Source organism: Palaemon carinicauda, unplaced genomic scaffold (genome assembly GCF_036898095.1).
Source record: "Palaemon carinicauda isolate YSFRI2023 unplaced genomic scaffold, ASM3689809v2 scaffold480, whole genome shotgun sequence".
Lineage (NCBI taxonomy): Eukaryota > Metazoa > Arthropoda > Malacostraca > Decapoda > Palaemonidae > Palaemon > Palaemon carinicauda.
In genome coordinates this window covers 82,501-96,614 of record NW_027171740.1, presented here as the reverse complement: position 1 = coordinate 96,614, position 14,114 = coordinate 82,501, and the positions used below count along the sequence as shown (strand labels likewise).

The following is a 14,114-nucleotide window of genomic DNA, read 5'->3' as shown; positions in this document are numbered from 1 at the left end:
TTGTGGGCTCAAAGGACTGCCACTCTCTCCTCTTGTGGGCTCACAGAACTGGCGCTCTCCTCTTGTGGGCTCACAGAACTGGCGCTCTCCTCTTGTGGGCTCACAGGACTGCCACTCTCTCCTCTTGTGGGCTCAAAGGACTGCCACTCTCTCCTCTTGTGGGCACACAGGACTGCCACTCTCTCCTCTTGTGGGCACACAGGACTGCCACTCTCACCTCTTGATGACTCGCAGGACTGCCACTCTCACCTCTTGATGACTCGCAGGACTGCCACTCTCACCTCTTGATAACTCGCAGGACTGCCACTCTCACCTCTTGACGGCTCACAGGACTGCCACTCTCTCCTCTTGTGGGCTCAAAGGACTGCCACTCTCTCCTCTTGTGGGCTCAAAGGACTGCCACTCTCTCCTCTTGTGGGCTCAAAGGACTGCCACTCTCTCCTCTTGTGGGCTCAAAGGACTGCCACTCTCTCCTCTTGTGGGCTCAAAGGACTGCCACTCTCTCCTCTTGTGGGCTCAAAGGACTGCCACTCTCTCCTCTTGTGGGCTCAAAGGACTGCCACTCTCTCCTCTTGTGGGCTCAAAGGACTGCCACTCTCTCCTCTTGTGGGCACACAGGACTGCCACTCTCTCCTCTTGTGGGCTCAAAGGACTGCCACTCTCTCCTCTTGTGGGCTCAAAGGACTGCCACTCTCTCCTCTTGTGGGCTCAAAGGACTGCCACTCTCTCCTCTTGTGGGCTCACAGGACTGCCACTCTCTCCTCTTGTGGGCTCAAAGGACTGCCACTCTCTCCTCTTGTGGGCTCAAAGGACTGCCACTCTCTCCTCTTGTGGGCTCACAGGACTGCCACTCTCTCCTCTTGTGGGCTCACAGGACTGCCACTCTCTCCTCTTGTGGGCTCAAAGGACTGCCACTCTCTCCTCTTGTGGGCTCAAAGGACTGCCACTCTCTCCTCTTGTGGGTTCACAGGACTGCCACTCTCTCCTCTTGTGGGCTCACAGGACTGCCACTCTCTCCTCTTGTGGGCTCAAAGGACTGCCACTCTCTCCTCTTGTGGGCTCACAGGACTGCCACTCTCTCCTCTTGTGGGCTCACAGGACTGCCACTCTCTCCTCTTGTGGGCTCACAGGACTGCCACTCTCTCCTCTTGTGGGCTCAAAGGACTGCCACTCTCTCCTCTTGTGGGCTCAAAGGACTGCCACTCTTTCCTCTTGTGGGCTCACAGGACTGCCACTCTCTCCTCTTGTGGGCTCAAAGGACTGCCACTCTCTCCTCTTGTGGGCTCAAAGGACTGCCACTCTCTCCTCTTGTGGGCTCACAGGACTGCCACTCTCTCCTCTTGTGGGCTCAAAGGACTGCCACTCTCTCCTCTTGTGGGCTCAAAGGACTCCCACTCTCTCCTCTTGTGGGCTCACAGGACTGCCACTCTCTCCTCTTGTGGGCTCAAAGGACTGCCACTCTCTCCTCTTGTGGGCTCAAAGGACTGCCACTCTCTCCTCTTGTGGGCTCAAAGGACTGCCACTCTCTCCTCTTGTGGGCTCAAAGGACTGCCACTCTCTCCTCTTGTGGGCACACAGGACTGCCACTCTCACCTCTTGATGACTCGCAGGACTGCCACTCTCACCTTTTGATGACTCGCAGGACTGCCACTCTCACCTCTTGATGACTCACAGGACTGCCACTCTCACCTCTTGATGACTCACAGGACTGCCACTCTCTCATCTTGACGGCTCACACAACTGGCGCTCTCCTCTTGATGGCTCACAGGACTGCCACTCTCTCCTCTTGTGGGCTCAAAGGACTGCCACTCTCTCCTCTTGTGGGCTCACAGAACTGGCGCTCTCCTCTTGTGGGCTCAAAGGACTGTCACTCTCTCCTCTTGTGGGCTCACAGGACTGCCACTCTCTCCTCTTGTGGGCTCACAGGACTGCCACTCTCTCCTCTTGTGGGCTCACAGGACTGCCACTCTCTCCTCTTATGGGCTCAAAGGACTGCCACTCTCTCCTCTTGTGGGCTCAAAGGACTGCCACTCTCTCCTCTTGTGGGCTCAAAGGACTGCCACTCTCTCCTCTTGTGGGCTCAAAGGACTGCCACTCTCTCCTCTTGTGGGCTCAAAGGACTGCCACTCTCACCTCTTGATGACTCGCAGGACTGCCACTCTCACCTCTTGATGACTCGCAGGACTGCCACTCTCACCTCTTGATGACTCACAGGACTGCCACTCTCACCTCTTGATGACTCACAGGACTGCCACTCTCTCATCTTGACGGCTCACACAACTGGCGCTCTCCTCTTGATGGCTCACAGGACTGCCACACTCTCCTCTTGTGGGCTCAAAGGACTGCCACTCTCTCCTCTTGTGGGCTCAAAGGACTGCCACTCTCTCCTCTTGTGGGCTCACAGAACTGGCGCTCTCCTCTTGTGGGCTCACAGAACTGGCGCTCTCCTCTTGTGGGCTCACAGGACTGCCACTCTCTCCTCTTGTGGGCTCAAAGGACTGCCACTCTCTCCTCTTGTGGGCACACAGGACTGCCACTCTCTCCTCTTGTGGGCACACAGGACTGCCACTCTCACCTCTTGATGACTCGCAGGACTGCCACTCTCACCTCTTGATGACTCGCAGGACTGCCACTCTCACCTCTTGATAACTCGCAGGACTGCCACTCTCACCTCTTGACGGCTCACAGGACTGCCACTCTCTCCTCTTGTGGGCTCAAAGGACTGCCACTCTCTCCTCTTGTGGGCTCAAAGGACTGCCACTCTCTCCTCTTGTGGGCTCACAGGACTGCCACTCTCTCCTCTTGTGGGCTCACAGGACTGCCACTCTCTCCTCTTGTGGGCTCAAAGGACTGCCACTCTCTCCTCTTGTGGGCTCAAAGGACTGCCACTCTCTCCTCTTGTGGGCTCAAAGGACTGCCACTCTCTCCTCTTTTGGGCTCAAAGGACTGCCACTCTCTCCTCTTGTGGGCTCAAAGGACTGCCACTCTCTCCTCTTGTGGGCTCACAGGACTGCCACTCTCTCCTCTTTTGGGCTCAAAGGACTGCCACTCTCTCCTCTTGTGGGCTCAAAGGACTGCCACTCTCTCCTCTTGTGGGCTCACAGGACTGCCACTCTCTCCTCTTGTGGGCTCACAGGACTGCCACTCTCTCCTCTTATGGGCTCAAAGGACTGCCACTCTCTCCTCTTGTGGGCTCACAGGACTGCCACTCTCTCCTCTTGTGGGCTCAAAGGACTGCCACTCTCTCCTCTTGTGGGCTCAAAGGACTGCCACTCTCTCCTCTTGTGGGCTCAAAGGACTGCCACTCTCACCTCTTGATGACTCGCAGGACTGCCACTCTCACCTCTTGATGACTCGCAGGACTGCCACTCTCACCTCTTGATGACTCGCAGGACTGCCACTCTCACCTCTTGATGACTCACAGGACTGCCACTCTCACCTCTTGATGACTCACAGGACTGCCACTCTCTCATCTTGACGGCTCACACAACTGGCGCTCTCCTCTTGATGGCTCACAGGACTGCCACACTCTCCTCTTGTGGGCTCAAAGGACTGCCACTCTCTCCTCTTGTGGGCTCAAAGGACTGCCACTCTCTCCTCTTGTGGGCTCAAAGGACTGCCACTCTCACCTCTTGATGACTCGCAGGACTGCCACTCTCACCTCTTGATGACTCGCAGGACTGCCACTCTCACCTCTTGATGACTCACAGGACTGCCACTCTCACCTCTTGATGACTCACAGGACTGCCACTCTCTCATCTTGACGGCTCACACAACTGGCGCTCTCCTCTTGATGGCTCACAGGACTGCCACACTCTCCTCTTGTGGGCTCAAAGGACTGCCACTCTCTCCTCTTGTGGGCTCAAAGGACTCCCACTCTCTCCTCTTGTGGGCTCACAGAACTGGCGCTCTCCTCTTGTGGGCTCACAGAACTGGCGCTCTCCTCTTGTGGGCTCACAGGACTGCCACTCTCTCCTCTTGTGGGCTCAAAGGACTGCCACTCTCTCCTCTTGTGGGCACACAGGACTGCCACTCTCTCCTCTTGTGGGCACACAGGACTGCCACTCTCACCTCTTGATGACTCGCAGGACTGCCACTCTCACCTCTTGATGACTCGCAGGACTGCCACTCTCACCTCTTGATAACTCGCAGGACTGCCACTCTCACCTCTTGACGGCTCACAGGACTGCCACTCTCTCCTCTTGTGGGCTCAAAGGACTGCCACTCTCTCCTCTTGTGGGCTCAAAGGACTGCCACTCTCTCCTCTTGTGGGCTCAAAGGACTGCCACTCTCTCCTCTTGTGGGCTCAAAGGACTGCCACTCTCTCCTCTTGTGGGCTCAAAGGACTGCCACTCTCTCCTCTTGTGGGCTCAAAGGACTGCCACTCTCTCCTCTTGTGGGCACACAGGACTGCCACTCTCACCTCTTGATGACTCGCAGGACTGCCACTCTCACCTCTTGATGACTCGCAGGACTGCCACTCTCACCTCTTGATGACTCACAGGACTGCCACTCTCTCATCTTGACGGCTCACACAACTGGCGCTCTCCTCTTGATGGCTCACAGGACTGCCACACTCTCCTCTTGTGGGCTCACAGGACTGCCACTCTCTCCTCTTGTGGGCTCACAGGACTCCCACTCTCTCCTCTTGTGGGCTCACAGGACTGCCACTCTCTCCTCTTGTGGGCTCACAGGACTCCCACTCTCTCCTCTTGTGGGCTCACAGAACTGGCGCTCTCCTCTTGTGGGCTCACAGAACTGGCGCTCTCCTCTTGTGGGCTCACAGAACTGGCGCTCTCCTCTTGTGGGCTCACAGGACTCCCACTCTCTCCTCTTGATGCCTCACAGGACTGCCACTCTCTTCTCTTGTGGGCTCACAGGACTGCCACACTCTCCTCTTGTGGGCTCACAGAACTGGCGCTCTCCTCTTGTGGGCTCACAGAACTGGCGCTCTCCTCTTGTGGGCTCACAGAACTGGCGCTCTCCTCTTGTGGGCTCACAGAACTGGCGCTCTCCTCTTTTGGGCTCACAGAACTGGCGCTCTCCTCTTGTGGGCTCACAGGACTCCCACTCTCTCCTCTTGATGCCTCACAGGACTGCCACTCTCTTCTCTTGTGGGCTCACAGGACTGCCACACTCTCCTCTTGTGGGCTCACAGAACTGGCGCTCTCCTCTTGTGGGCTCACAGGACTCCCACTCTCTCCTCTTGATGCCTCACAGGACTGCCACTCTCTTCTCTTGTGGGCTCACAGGACTGCCACACTCTCCTCTTGTGGGCTCACAGAACTGGCGCTCTCCTCTTGTGGGCTCACAGAACTGGCGCTCTCCTCTTGTGGGCTCACAGAACTGGCGCTCTCCTCTTGTGGGCTCACAGAACTGGCGCTCTCCTCTTGTGGGCTCACAGAACTGGCGCTCTCCTCTTGTGGGCTCACAGAACTGCCACACTCTCCTCTTGATGGCTCACAGGACTGCCACACTCTCCTCTTGTGGGCTCACAGAACTGGCGCTCTCCTCTTGTGGGCTCACAGAACTGGCGCTCTCCTCTTGTGGGCTCACAGAACTGGCGCTCTCCTCTTGTGGGCTCACAGAACTGGCGCTCTCCTCTTGTGGGCTCACAGAACTGGCGCTCTCCTCTTGATGGCTCACAGGACTGCCACACTCTCCTCTTGATGGCTCACAGGACTGCCACACTCTCCTCTTGTGGGCTCACAGAACTGGCGCTCTCCTCTTGTGGGCTCACAGAACTGGCGCTCTCCTCTTGTGGGCTCACAGAACTGGCGCTCTCCTCTTGTGGGCTCACAGAACTGGCGCTCTCCTCTTGTGGGCTCACAGAACTGCCACTCTCTCCTCTTGACGGCTCACAGGACTGGCGCTCTCCTCTTGATGGCTCACAGGACTGCCACACTCTCCTCTTGATGGCTCACAGGACTGCCACACTCTCCTCTTGTGGGCTCACAGAACTGGCGCTCTCCTCTTGTGGGCTCACAGAACTGGCGCTCTCCTCTTGTGGGCTCACAGAACTGGCGCTCTCCTCTTGTGGGCTCACAGAACTGGCGCTCTCCTCTTGTGGGCTCACAGAACTGCCACTCTCTCCTCTTGACGGCTCACAGGACTGGCGCTCTCCTCTTGATGGCTCACAGGACTGCCACACTCTCCTCTTGATGGCTCACAGGACTGCCACACTCTCCTCTTGATGGCTCACAGGACTGCCACACTCTCCTCTTGATGGCTCACAGGACTGCCACACTCTCCTCTTGTGGGCTCACAGAACTGGCGCTCTCCTCTTGTGGGCTCACAGAACTGGCGCTCTCCTCTTGTGGGCTCACACAACTGGCGCTCTCCTCTTGATGGCTCACAGGACTGCCACACTCTCCTCTTGATGGCTCACAGGACTGCCACACTCTCCTCTTGTGGGCTCACAGAATTGGCGCTCTCCTCTTGTGGGCTCACAGAACTGGCGCTCTCCTCTTGTGGGCTCACAGAACTGGCGCTCTCCTCTTGTGGGCTCACAGAACTGGCGCTCTCCTCTTGTGGGCTCACAGAACTGGCGCTCTCCTCTTGTGGGCTCACAGAACTGCCACTCTCTCCTCTTGACGGCTCACAGGACTGGCGCGCGCACTGCTATCGAAGCTCATTCCTGTGAATAATAAAATCTGAATTAGCATTGTCGTATATTTCATGTGTAACATGTTTTACATGAAACAATTCCTGACTGATGAAATTTTACTAGAGACTAGACAAAATATTCCTCCTTTCTCCGTTGAATTCACTGACACGTCATGACCATAGCTACGAAATAAGAAATGAAAGACTTTGAAAGGAGTTGTACCCAAGTCCAAATTGGTGATATCGACGGACTCAAGTCAGTCCCATGTCACTCATTTGGACTTAAGTACTAACCAATCAAGTCTTCATTTTCCTTTTCGTGGCTATAATTATTTACTTATATATTTTGTATACGAAATAAAACTAAGCAAAAAGTTTAACGCTAACTCTCAGACAATATAACACGATCAGTAAGGTAAATTCTGAGAGCTTTAAGTCCATTATTTCCCTAAAATAAACCCTGGTCAGTAAGGAAAATTCTGGGAGCTTTTAGTCAATTATTTCCCTAAAATAAACCCTGGTCAGTAAGGAAAATTCTGGGAGATTTTAGTCAATTATTTCCCTAAAATAAACCCTGGTCAGTAAGGAAAATTCTGGGAGCTTTTAGTCAATTATTTCCCTAAAATAAACCCTGGTCAGTAAGGAAAATTCTGGGAGCTTTTAGTCAATTATTTCTCTAAAATAAACCGTGGTCAGTAAGGAAAATTCTGGGAGCTTTTAGTCAATTATTTCCCTAAAATAAACCCTGATCAGTAAGGAAAATTCTGGGAGCTTTTAGTCAATTATTTCCCTAAAATAAACCCTGATCATTAAGTCAAATTCTGGGAGCTTTTAGTCAATAATTTCCCTAAAATAAACCCTGATCAGTATGTCAAATTTTGAGAGCTTTGAGTCAAACAATTATTTCATTAAACTAGATATAAAACTATTATGAAAAAGAAAAAATGGTATTCTCGTTGAAATTGAATAAGGGACAAATTACCACATATAAACCCAACAATAAAACAAATGAAGGAGAATCAATGGAAGATCAACATATAAATTTTGACTTAAATGAAAGAAAAAAATACTGGCATTAAGGAAATGAATTTAGGTAAGGGACTTAGAAGAGTGTAGAGAGGAGAGAACAAAATATGGACATGAATATAGAGGTGAAATAGAAGATATTGGACATGAATAGAGGGGGAACGAAAATTTTGGACATGAATAGAAAGGGAACAAAAAATTGGACATGATTAGTGAGAGGGAATAGAAAATTAGGTATGAATATACTGTACAGGGGGAACAAAAATTGGACATGTACATTCTGGGAGAACAAATATTGGACATGAATATACATGGGGAACAAATATTGGACATGAACATTCTGGGAGAACAAATATAGGACATGAATATACATGGGGAACAAAAATTGGACATGAACATTCTGGGAGAACAAATATTGGACATGAATATACATGGGGAACAAAAATTGGACATGAACATTCTGAGAGAACAAATATTGGACATGAATATACATGGGGAACAAAAATTGGACACGAACATTCTGGGAGAACAAATATTGGACATGAATATACATGGGGAACAAAAATTGGACACGAACATTCTGGGAGAACAAATATTGGACATGAATATACATGGGGAACAAAAATTGGACACGAACATTCTGGGAGAACAAATATTGGACATGAATATACATGGGGAACAAAAATGGACATGAATATTCAGGACAACAAAAAATTGGACAAGAATATTTAAGGGAAACAAAACAATCGACATAAATTGAGAGGGGTAACTTGTAAATGGACATGAATAGAGACTCGGACCTTATAATTGGACATGAATAACGAGCGGGAACCAAATTTTGTTCATGAAGAGAGCTAGGGACAAACAAATACGGCAAACAGTGCTTTTGGAGTGAAAGAATTGTAAAGTTTTCAAATTGCTACTTAACCAAAGAGGCTTAAGGGAATAAGGAACCTATTCTTAATACGAGGGATAAAGTCAGTAAAACCTCAATTTGAAATGAAAGAGTAAAAAGAAAACATTAGAGAGAGAGAGAGAGAGAGAGAGAGAGAGAGAGAGAGAGAGAGAGAGAGAGAGAGAGAGAGAGAGAGAGAGAGTCAAGCACTACTAACGAGTCAGGTAACAAGGTCAAATCTTATAATTTCACAATAGAATCCTGCATTCGAAATTTCAAAAACTCGAAAGGCAACTTTTCAGACATACTACAAAGAGCTAAGCAGTTTGAAGAGACAGTACGTTCCTATCCCCATGTAAAATTATAACCTATAACGACCCTACTGTCAAAATCATATTAATGACCCTGCCCTCAAAATCAATATCAAATTACCCTGCCCTCAAAATGAACAGAATTAATTAGCCTTGCCAATCCTGATTGACTGACAGATTATTAATTCAAAATGCCCATCGCCTATATGATTCTAATAAAAAAAAATAATGAATAAACAATTGTTTCGAAACCCAACAACAATAGAGGAACAAAATTCGCATAAAATTACCAACCAAAAGTATACAAGCATTAAAATTGTGTTCTTTTAAGGTACCGGAATCGAAGACTGTGTGGAATTTTATAAACAGAACGTAAGGATTGAGACACACAGGGTCATCCAGAGAGGTAAGTCAAAGAATATAGTTAAATCGATTAACCTTGCTTAGGAAATCCTTGCATAGTATAAGGTGCTAATATCGAAAGGCTTTGAGAAGGCAGACGTGTCTCATATTAAATACCAGGTAGTGAAGGCGTTCACTTTGAGCTAACAGTAATCCCATGATAATTACAAGAGTTCACATTGAAACAATGCAGGAGTATCGTAAGCGTGGCTACAATTATCAATAACGAGTGGCCAACATGAGAGAGAGAGAGAGAGAGAGAGAGAGAGAGAGAGAGAGAGAGAGAGAGAGAGAGAGAGAGAGCGCCAAGGGTGATATTCAGTACACACCTGCCAAAGATTCAAAAGTTCAAACTTGCAGCGAATGTTTTTATGTTGAAAAGGCTGACAAGTCTTTTTATGGTTTATATATGAAATATCTGTTTTAATATTGTTATTGTTTTTCAAGAAATTCTATTTCAATTGTTCAATACTTCTCTTATCGTTTATTTATTTCCTTATTTCCTTTCCTCACTGGACTATTTTTCCCTGTTGAAGCACATGTGCTTATAGCATCTTGCTTTTCCAACTAAGGTTCTAGCTCAGCTAGTAGTAATAATAATAATAAATAAATAATAATAATAAACAATATTAAATAATATATAATAAATAATAAATGATATAATAATAATAATAATAATAATAATAATAATAATAATAATAATAATAATAATAATAATAATAATAATAATAATAATAATAATAATAATAATAACAGTGCAAAGATCTGTAACCAATGCCAACAGTACACTGCGTGAGTTCCAAATGACAGCAGTAATTTTTGTATTCCCAATAGCAGTAGTGATTCTGTAAAAGTAGTTCATAGCTGAAACCAACAGAGAGAGAGAGAGAGAGAGAGAGAGAGAGAGAGAGAGAGAGAGAGAGAGAGAGAGAATCTACAATAAATGCTTGAAAGGCCTTCGATTTTCAGTATCAAAGTTTAAACATACATAACATTTCGTCTAGTAAAATGTATGCATGAACTGGAGTCATAGCCATCTAGTATTTTGCTGTGAATATATAAAATAATTGACTAATATAAAATGCTAATTATATCTTTTGACAGACAGCCGGCAGAAATCCTGGTTTGGACTAGTTTTCTGTTTCGCCAAAAGGTAGTTCGAGGGAAGAGGTCAGTTCAAGCTAGAAGGGGACAAGAGAGACACAAGCAGCAGAAAAGGAATGCTGCGTGGAACTTGCCAGTAACCTTATGGAGTGTTTTGGGTGTTGATTTGTGATCAGGGTATCCTATTGTTATACCTAAATACATCTAGATTTGAATGTTAAAAATACCCGATTGTGAACTGACAGTAGATAATCTAACATTCATTTGAGTTGTACGAGTTTATTTTATATTTGGTTTAGCTTTATTCACATTGTAACCAAAATCTGTATGAAGGGATATTAATTTCTTATTACATTTAAAACTGTAAAGAAATCGATAAATATATCAATTGAAATGGTTTATTGTGTTTTGTAACCTTACTGGCTGTGTAATCAAAGCTGTTCTAAAACTAATATAGAAATTTGAGATTTCCTTATAACACGACGAACTTTATCTATCAATAAATTATAACTAACTAAAAACTGACTGGAGAAAACTGTTTATATGGTTCTTTTAAACATTTGAGTTTATTTACCCCATAAATTTCTCCATTATGTTAGAAAAATACAAATGAAACTGGTGGTATTAAGAAATGAGGACAAAAATATGTTACCCAAAATGTCAATAGTAGAAAAGTAACTGCAAATTTTCAAAATAGAAAAGTAACTGCAAATTTTCAAAATAGAAAAGTAACTGAAAATTTTCAAAATAGAAAAGTAACTGCAAATTTTCAAAATAGAAAAGTAACTGCAAATTTTAAAAATAGAAAAGTAACTGCAAATTTTCAAAATAGAAAAGTAACTGCAAATCTTCAAAGTAGAAAATTAACTGCAAATTTTCTAAGTAGAAAATTAACAGCAAATTTTTCAAAGAAGAAAAGTAACTGCAAATTTTCAAAGTAGAAAAGTGTGTGACAAATGTGTAGCTACAAACTTTCAAAGTGAAAAAAATGTGTAACTACAAATTTTCAAAGAAAAGTGGTTAACTACAAAACTATGAATAACCATAAAATTCTTGAAAAGTAAACCTCAACACTAAATATGATTAAAAATAAAATGGCTGTGGTAAAATGGAGAAAATTCCTAAAATCAAGACAATTTTGATTATAGCAGAATTAAATGTACCTAAACATATTTGTAATTTTGTAAAGTAAAATAATATACATGTGACTGGTATTTATTTCAGAGAAACGTATTGGTCTGTGTACCCAAACGCTTTGACTTCTATAACTAATTAAGATTTTCGTGTCAGGGAACCGACAGGAATTCCAGAGTGGACTAGTTTTTGGACAAGATGAAAGGGGTAGGGGGGGGGGGAGGTTTAGTCAGAAGGTAGTAAGGTTGTAAGGTAGTAAGTCAGTCAGTCAAGGATTGTAAGTCCCTGAGGAAACAGGTAGCTAAGAGAACACTAGTGTGAGGTCTGCGAGGGCTTTTCAAGAATTTTACTTGTGTCCATTGTATTTTTTTTATTAGGAATTACCATTAATACAATATAAAAAAAGTCGTCCTGCATGTAATGGATAATATAAAAGTGTCTATTTTCCTTCCTGTGCATTATAACGTATACAAATCAAGCATTACAATATTAAGAATCAAATTAATAAACTCTTTAACAAAGCTTCATATTCTTCAACTTATTACCAAATATGCCAAAACTAACTGCTGTTAAACACCTACGGAATTTTCATCAGGATCCAATTGAAAAAAAAAAAAAAAAAAAAAAAAAAAAAAAAAAAAAAAAAAAAAAAAAAAAAAAAAAAAAAAAAAAAAACTTTCCCAGAATCTCACAAAAACTCAACTACACAAAAACTCAACTACACAAAAACTAAACCAAACAAAAACTATATAGCAGAAATTAACAAGAAAAAAATCGAAATGAAAATTGGAATAAAGCCAGGCGACCTCAACATAAAGATTTCAGTATCCTTAATGTTACCCAACAATGCCAAAAATAGGGAGAAGCGAACTTGAACTATGAAAAACTACAGAAGAAATCTTGAGTCATGAAGTAATAATAAAAATAGGGGAAAATTATCAAGCAAGTAAACTGGGGTGTCTTCCACATAGGAGGAATAGAAATTGTTTTTCATATTTTTAAGCGATTTTTCAATCAGCTCATTGCAACATGTCTATTTCTACTCGTCAAAAAACAAAAACGAAAAATCCATTTACGGGCCCAATGAATCGGCTTTAGTTTGCATTGGTATTAGTCTGGTTTGGTTTTAGTTTGGTTTGGTTTTAGTTCTGGCTGGGTTTTGGTTTGGTTTTAAGTTTGGTGGTTTTGTTTTGTTTTAGTGTGGATTGGTTCTAGTCTGGTTTGGTTTTAGTTTGGTTTGGTTTTAGTTCTGGTTTGGTTTTAGTTTGGTTTGGTTTTAGTTTGGTTTGGTTTTGGTTTGGTTTGGTTTTGGTTGGGTTTTGGTTTGGTTTTAGTTCTGGTTGGGTTTTGGTTTGGTTTCAGTTTGGTTTGGTTTTAGTTCTGGTTGGGTTTTGGTTTGGTTTTAGTTCTGGTTGGGTTTTGGTTTGGTTTTAGTTTGGTTTGGTTTTAGTTCTGGCTGGGTTTTGGTTTGGTTTTAGTTTGGTTTGGTTTTAGTTCTGGCTGGGTTTTGGTTTGGTTTGGTTTGGTTTTAGTTTGGTGGTTTGGTTTTGTTTTAGTTTGGATTGGTTTTAGTTACCCAACAAAATCTGATAAAGTTTTCTGACCAAAACCTCCACAAAATACATTTTGAACAGTTCAAATAGTGCCAAACTCACTGCACAAGGAGATATATTAACTTGAAGTGTGCACATTGAAAACCATGAGGCAATTTTTTATGACTTATACGAAATCTTACTAAAATCAAGGACAATGAAAATCCTCTTTTAATAAACAGACAGAAACTTGATCCTACTACACCAACATACAAAACTATGCAATTTAGTCACCTGGTGGAGTCAATAATGTCACAACCGAAAATTCAGGCTACACTTTTTTTGTCTTGCAAGGCTTAAAAAAAGGCTACATATATAAAGTGAACTAAAGACTACAATAGGAAAAGAATGACCCTGCATATCACATCTTGAAATAGACCTCAATATAAGAGGATCTATAGACATTATATTTTTGTACAGCTGGAATTTTTCTATAGATGAGAACATGTCATTAAGGGGGCGAAAGATGGAAAAAAAAAAAAAAATTTGGAAAAGGTCTGATACACTCCTACGTCAAACTGAAATACCATAAGAAATGCAGAGAAAATAAGAGGAATATATCTATAACGAGAGAGAGAGAGAGAGAGAGAGAGAGAGAGAGAGAGAGAGAGAGAGAGAGAGAGAGAGAGAGAGAGAGAGAGAGAGAGGAGACCTTGAGCTCACAGATGAGTCTACAAGAAAAATATGAACAAACATGATCACATCAAAGTAATAACCCAGGGCTGATACAGATGTGCCAATCTGGGCTAGAGAAAATTAGGTAACAAAAAAGTGGCATAATGAGGTTAGAAACAAGCAAATAGAAGCTAGGTAGAGAAAAAAAAGGACTCAGGATGAAAAACATAACTGCCTTGCCCTCTTGCCAGCTATCAACACAAAAACAGCTGGTACGCTCAGCCCAGGTTCTCTCGACCACCTGAGCCAGCTCTACTACAGACTGAGGAATGAAAGTATATCAAATATTCTGGCTACGTTACTCTTGGTAAGGGTAAAAGAGACTCTTCAGCTATGGTATGAGTTCTTCTAGAAGAAGGACACTTCCAT

General features: G+C 44.5%; 1 long non-coding RNA gene across 1 annotated transcript in view; it reads right to left on the bottom strand.

The window, feature by feature from the left end:
- Positions 1–6,602: 6,602 nt before the first annotated feature.
- LOC137636997 (uncharacterized) overlaps positions 6,603–14,114 on the bottom strand; it is a 10,795-nt gene continuing 3,283 nt past the window's right edge. The window contains exon 3 of the long non-coding RNA XR_011043342.1: positions 6,603–6,637. This is a non-coding gene — a long non-coding RNA (uncharacterized lncRNA). The remainder of the gene's footprint in view (positions 6,638–14,114) is intronic.